This window comes from Camellia sinensis, unplaced genomic scaffold (genome assembly GCF_055761805.1).
Source record: "Camellia sinensis isolate YWXY unplaced genomic scaffold, ASM5576180v1 Unanchor3, whole genome shotgun sequence".
Taxonomy (NCBI): Eukaryota; Viridiplantae; Streptophyta; class Magnoliopsida; order Ericales; family Theaceae; genus Camellia; species Camellia sinensis.
Genome location: NW_028129178.1, coordinates 117033 through 124593, shown reverse-complemented (window position 1 = coordinate 124593; position 7561 = coordinate 117033). Strand labels below are relative to the sequence as shown.

Below are 7561 nucleotides of genomic sequence, written 5' to 3'. Positions count from 1 at the left end.
CACAGTACGGGCGCGACTGTGCCATTCACCCAGTTTGCGGGTGTGATAACCCCACTATGTATTATATGGGGCATTTAATTAATTACGTAGATTTGAATTTTAATTACCCATTATTGTAATTTAATTTGGGGTTTATAAGAATTATTCAGTCTAATTCGTATATGAGTTAGTTGAAGATTTATTTTAGAATTAGAAATTGAAAACCTAAATGGCTCAAGAAAGTATAATTAGTTAATTGAATTATTTTAATTTTTAGTATCGAACCATATGGGAGTTTAATTAAATATTCGATTCAGTTTAGTAAAATTTAGATTTTATTAATTGGGTCCGAATTGGAGTTGATTAAGTTATGAAGATTGGAAATTAAGATTATTATGAATTAAATTTATTTATGAAGTGTTCAATTGAATATGTAATTTATTGACGGAGAATTTGGGTTTGATCTGAAATTGAAGGCCTTAATGATGTGAGAAACCAAAATTGAGGATGATAATAAGTTTAATTTGACATTTTGAACTTTTTGGAAGTTTGATTAAAAACCTGATTCAAACTAATCAATTTAATTATGATTAAATTGGGTCTCCATTAAAGTCAATTAGATTAATTAAGTTATAGGAGAATTTATCAATTAAGAATAAGTATGGTTAATTGTGGTTTAATTAAGCTAATTGTGTAATTGAGAGTTGAATTAATCCCATCCATGTGTTTAGTTGTGAAATTTGGGTGTGGGTATACTAGGAATCTAGTGGGTGTGCAGAGAAATTAGATACACATGTATAGGTGTTGTGTTAGCAGCTTGGATTAATGTGCACATGTGTAGTGTGGATGAATCAAGAGAAGTTGTGTGTGTGTGATATATGTGCTGGAAATTGGGTTAAAAAACATAGAGAAGAAAAAGAAGAGAGAACCGAGACTAAGAGAAAGAAAAAGGCCGAAAGAGGAAGAGAGAGAGAAAGGGAATTCAAGAATGAATAAGATCAAAAAGGAGAAATACAAGGTTGCTGGAAATAGCCGAAAGAGAGAGAGAAATCGAGAAAGAAGAAGAAAAGGAAAAGAGGAAGAACAAAAGAAGAAGAAAGCTTGTGGGATACCAAAATTCAAGCTAAAAATTATGACAAATTCATCTTAAGGTAAGAAATTCCATCCTCTTTCTAGTGTTGTTTGATTAATCTAGACAAAAATTATTGAAGGTGGATTTGAGAAGATTAAAATAGAGATTTGAGGATTAATTATATAAATTCATAGAAATTGGGTTTTGCATGTTCAATCAAGTTAGGTTGAAAAACATGAGTTATGATTCTTTAAATTTGTTAAATTTAAGTTCAATTTAAAGAATCATTCTTGAATTGAGTTTTATAAATTGCATGCAATAAGGATTTATTGAAGATTTGATCCATGCGAAAGAGCTAGGCCCAAATTTATGAAAATTAATTTAGAAATTAATCACTTTGGGTTTGAATTTAGTTGTCTTAACATGAAATTGAGTTTCAATTGTACATGCATCATGAATTTCCAAGAGCTTTGGAAGTTCAATTCATGATTTAGAATTTGTGAGTTTGAAATTGGACTTGATATGAAGAAAATAAATTTAATTTAAATTTGGACAAATTTAGAGATAAATTATAATTTATGTTGAGAATCAAACAGTTAGTTTGATTTTAATTTAAACTTCATCTATGCAAATATTTTTGAAAGGGGGTTTGTAGCTTCAATTTTTTATGTTTCATAAAACAAAGGAAGAATTGAAAGACGATTTTAATCCAAGGTAATTCTAGTTAAAACCATGAAATTTTGAAGTATAAGTGGAACTAACTTCAAATATATGTAATTGGGAATGTTTCTGCATATTTCAGTGAGTCATGCATGAATTTGGAGCCTTGGTAATGTGTTTTGAAATGTAAACAACATTTTGGAAAACCTAGAATTCATGATCAACGCTCGAGTGAAGAAGTTGTCGCTCGAGCGTATAATTCAAGCAACTAGTACTTTTGTAGAGTTTTGTAGACCGTTTGAGCGACTAAAGTTGTGCTCGAGCAGAGTGCCCTATTTCAGGAACTTTTGAAAAGTTGTTTTACGTTCCAATTTCCGTTCTCTTTCATTTCTGAGCATCCTAAATGAATTAAAGGACACGAAAGAAGCCTAAGACAATTAAATAACCTAAAGAACAAATTGAATTGTATTACGATCCAATGTGTTATGAATTATGTAGGGTCAAGTACATGGACGAATCAAATACCGGAACACTATGAGTAATATCTTAGTAAAGATATTTTCAAGTATGTTATTTTCCAAATATTATTTCCGTATAAGTTTCATGGATTTGTTGATTTGAATTATAATTGAGTATTCTATATGCCTAATTTTTGTATAAGGCTCTATGAAGAATATGATTTGGGCCCAAGGCCAAGGCCGTTTGAATACAAATGTAATGGGCCAGAGGTCGTGTGAATATTATGATGGGCCAAAGGCCGTGTGACAACCCTCACCACTGTTTACTGATTAACCACTGATTACTGCTAAACTGAGACTAAACATGTTAATTTACTGACTGACTGAAATCTGGAAATGATTGATTGTCTGTATTTGTTTAAGTGCGTCTCTATCTGTTCGACTGTTAAACTATCTGTTCATGTTTTATATTTTAAACTGCAAATTGAAGGCCTTATCGGCAGCCGAATCTGAAATTGATTAGTGATATGTGTTAATTATAATTTATGTGATTTTATGGCATATTTATTTGAAATGTGATTTGGTATGATTAAATAGATTAAAATAAGTTAAATTACATAAGTTGCATTATTTACAACTTTGCCACTTAGTGGCCCACTTCATACCATATGTTGGGACTTGAATTATACATTGTTTAGCCTCATTTCCTCAGCCATTCCTTGAGTCCTTAGCCGACTAGAGATAGAGAGAGTGAGGAAACTTGAGTTCAACAATTTTAGCTTGGTGATTTGAGGAAATTGAAGGTTGATTACATGTTTGGACTCCTACACTTAGAATTGGAGACTTAAGGTAGAAATTATACCTTCTTGTTCATGTATTCAAGTTATATGTTGCATGGCTTATGGAAGTCTAGAGATTAAGGTCATGAATTAGCTTAATTTGTTGAATCAAAGCTTAATCTTTGCATTCATGGGCATACTTTTGCATTTTGAAGTTGTTCTTCACAAATTTGCCACATACATGTTCATATTTTGAGTGTAGTTCATGATTTTACCATGTTTTTGGAAGAATCAACTCATTAGAGCATGTAATTGAAGCTTTGAATTGGTTTAAACTCATGCATGTCATGTTTGAGTTATGTTCTTGGAAATTGGTTTGAAACTGAGTTTAATTGAATTACCTTTGGGCTTTGATTTCTCAAATTGATCTTTGAAACATGTTATACTATGGGTTTTGAAGTGTTTTCCAGAAAATTAGCCCAAAAGGATCGAATTTGGTATATTAAAACTTGTTTTTGAGCTTGAGGTTCAAATCTGGAAATTCCAGATTTTGGACTCACGCTCAAGCGGAGTGACTGGCGCTCGAGCGTGAAATTCGTGCATCCAGCACTTTACACTGTTTTACAGTCCGCTCGAGCGGGGTATTGGACGCTCGAGCGAGGACTTGTGTCACACACTCGAGCAGGTATCGAGCACCCAATCAAGCGTGGTTTTTACACATCCAGTACTTTTACTGTAGCTTGCAGTCCGCTCGAACGGATTGATTCACGCTCGAGCAGAGACCCTTGTCTGCATTGCCGCTCGAGCGGATATAGACACGCTCGAGCGTAACCCCTGCTTTCTGAAAATTCTAAAAAATGTTTTGAAGTGCATCCTTGCATCCTCATTCCATCCTAGGCATTCCTAGGCCTAGTTTAAGGCATCTTAATGAGGATATTGATGTAGAACCACACTGAGGCAAACTAGAGATTAAGTTATTATTTTCTCAACTGTGTAGCTTAGTGTGTGTTCATTCTACAACTGTGTAGGGTTGGCATCCAGAGACGCGTACTAGCTTATCTGTAGCCCAGAACTCTGTGAGTAACAATGTTGTAAAGATATATTCGAAAATGAATATTTTCTGAATGATCAACTGAACTGTTTTCTGAACTTTTTACTGTTAACTAAATGAATGTTTGTCCTCTATTCTGAACTGTATCGTGGCATCCTTAGCAACTACTGTTACTGTTACTACTACTGTTACAGAGATCTCTATCAGTTCCTATTTTGGAACTTCTGTTTACTGTTACGACGGCCATCATTGACTGTTCGGTCTTTCAAGACCTACTGTTTACTGTACTGTTCTGCTAATGGATGTATCACATATGACTGTTATGACTGAATGACTGATACATTGAATCAATTGACTGTTTTCAATACTGAAAGGATATTCATTCTTAACCTCTTTATGCATTATGTTATTCACTGGGCTTTAGCTCACTGCTCATATATATATGTAGGTGTTCAGGCACCAGACCGGAGCTCGGAGCGTGGGTTAGACTCCTTTTTGTCAAAGCCAGCCATTGTGCCTTACTGCGAGGTTCCGAGCCTGTCAAGCTAGGGCTTTTGGGGTGTTTTAGTTTTCTCCTTTTTGTATCTGTTTTGTAATTACTGTATAGACTGAATGGTGTTGTACTGTACTGTTCTAATAGGGATTAAGTCCCTGTCCTGAATGATTGTATATATTGTACATGTATGTATAGGCTGTTCTGTCATGAATGTGTACATATATGAAAAGTCTTTTTGCATACAGACTGTCACAGCTCATTGGACATCTTTTAATTACTGTTTTGGCTTCTGCCAGCCCTTGTAATCTGTATTACTGTATTACTGTTAAGTAGGCCTTCGGTAATCTCAAATTACTGGCCGGTTACGGTACTAAACCCATAGGGGCAGGTTTGGGCCGTGACAGGCCGTTTGAATATTATGATGGGCGAAAGGTCTTTTGAATATCGTAATGGGCCAAAGGTCATTTGAATACAAATGTAATGGGCCAAAGGCCATTTGAATACGAATGTAATGGGCCAGAGGCTGTTTGAATATTATGATGGGCCAAAGGCCGTTTGAATACGAATATAATAGGCCAGAGGCCGGTTGAATATTATGATTTGCCAAAGGCTGTTTTGAATATTATGATGGGCCGAAGGCCATTTAAACATTATGATGGGCCAAAGGCTGTTTGAATATCGTGATGGGCCAAAGGTTGTTTGAATACGAATGTAATGGGCCAGAGGTCGTTTGAATATTGTTGTGAATATAGAAATGATGGACCTGAGGTCATTCTGATTTTGATTTACATGTAATATGTATTAATGTGATTTACTTAATTAAGAATCTCATCCATACAACCTCTTTACTTTTGTATTATTTACTGGGCATTAGCTCACTTCTTATATATATATATATATATGTAGATGAGCAATTGGAGGATCAACATTAGAATTTACCCCGGAGTCTACTTCTTTGTCAAGTCACCCAAGAAGTACCTCTGTGTAGATGGTTTATTTTATTTTCTCAGGTTTGAGTTAATTTTTGTATTTTGTTAAAAGTCCTTCATGTAGTGTGTGAGATATGTTATAAGATATGTCTTTGTACATGTATATACAAAAGTGTGTTAAAATTGTTTTAATTACTACAGTTGATCATGTATGCACAGCTCAATGGACATTATTATTTTTGTTTTGCTTCCGCTTTAAGCCCCAATTATATTTAAATATTTTGAATTTTGTCTTTGAGGTCGTAGGTAATCTTCGGATTATTGGCCGGTTACGACGCTAAACTGATAGGGGCAAGTTTGGGTCGTGATAGAGTGGTATCAAAGCACGAGTTAATATCTCACACATTGTCTATTGAGCATTAGAATGTTTAGAACAAATTTAAGTTTCATGCATGTAGTAAGTAAGTGACAAGTTGTGCATTCAGAGAAATGTATGTGTGTTTATTTAATAAGTGTGGTATTGAGGCTAAGGGCCATGAACTATTGATGAATTTTTCACGTTATAAGGAACTAGAATTATCGACTGAAATATTAATGAGTACAAGTATAATGATTTGCGAGAATATAGTATTATAAGGATTAAAGGTTATTTTGGAATTTCTCAATGATTAAAAAGGACTGGGATGTGTTTGTTTAATAAGTTCAGTATTGAAATTAAGAGTTATTGTGAAACCTTTAATATTATAAGGAAAATATAAATTTTGAGTAGAACATTGGTGAGTACAAACATATTGATCTGTGGGAACATGGGATTAGAGGGAATTGAAATCTTTGATGGAAGTTATGAAAGCTATATGGTTGAGTTTGTGATGTTATGTTCTAAACTAACCAGTATTACTCCAAGTGTCATCCACCTTTGTCTTGTGACTCTAGGAAAAGATGATGAGAAGTAAGAACACCTTGGAACAATTGGCCAAAATAGAAGAAGTGTTAGGAAGCCTAATGAAAGCTATGCAACAATGCTATGGGAAACTGCAAGATAAGAAGAAAAAGTAAAGTGTTGAGTCCAAAAAGGAATTACAGAATTTGTCTAAAAAGTGGAATGTTAATTGTTAAGCAAAATTTGGAGAGGCAAGTAGTTTTAAAAAAGATATAAGTTCATTCCCAAAATGTTCAATTTTCTACAAGTACTATACGAGAGTGTTATCAAATTTTGGGAGTGTGTTTCAAATGTGGAAAGGTGGAGCATTTGATGACAAATTATTCAAAAAAATAATTATAATGATAAATTTTAAGGAGACTTCAAGTGTGCTAGTTATTTTAAAGATTAGTACCTAATCCAATTATTCATAATTATTTAGTGAGGGAGTACTCTAAGCATGTGTATAGAGTTTTGAGTTTATTATATCATATATGTTTTGGTTATGTGAATCTTTCCTCCCTAATATTTGATAGACTTAGAATACATTTACACCCGAGACTGCTAAGATTATTAGTATTTAAATATATTGAAAAGAAGTTCACTCCTAGTGCTAATCAAAAGAGTTAATAGATAATAAAAAGCAAGAGAATAAATTTTGTCAAAGTTATAAATGCATATTTCTTAAAGAATTTCTTGGACAAATGAATTGAGAAAGACAAAAGCTTAGTTTTAAAATAATTTGATGATAGCTTTGATGTCACTTGAAGGTTGAAATAAGTTTATATATATTTATTTATTTGTATATGCACAAGAGGATTGGATGAGTACGGAAATAACGAATCGTAAATTATTAACGCCAATGTAGTACTAACCAACAAAGGAATTAAAAAATGCGTTTGGGAGTTTGGAGGTAGGAGAGATTAATAAGAATGCGTTTTATAAATGCAAGAACTATTGAGTTGAAATTGGTATTCTTGTATTTGATTGATTGGCTTTTGGAGAATGTAGGACTCATTTGTATAAATAGTTGAACTTAATCCGAGGTTGCTAAAAATAATTAGAATGAGAACGTTTCGAAATACCATGACCACTGTTTCGAGTACCTAAACTGTATGTGAGCAAAATGTTTATATATTAAGTGACTCAAGATCCGTCCTTTTATTTCGACCCATTTGGTTATAAATGAGTTGATCATTGGAATTAATATTATGTGAT

General features: G+C 33.3%; 1 long non-coding RNA gene across 1 annotated transcript; it reads left to right on the top strand.

Moving 5' to 3' along the window:
* Window positions 1–834: 834 nt before the first annotated feature.
* LOC145816028 (uncharacterized) lies at window positions 835–4735 on the top strand. The gene is made up of 2 exons (XR_014358505.1): window positions 835–1130; window positions 4448–4735. It is a non-coding gene; the product is annotated as an uncharacterized LOC145816028 (long non-coding RNA).
* The last annotated feature ends 2826 nt before the right edge of the window (window positions 4736–7561 follow it).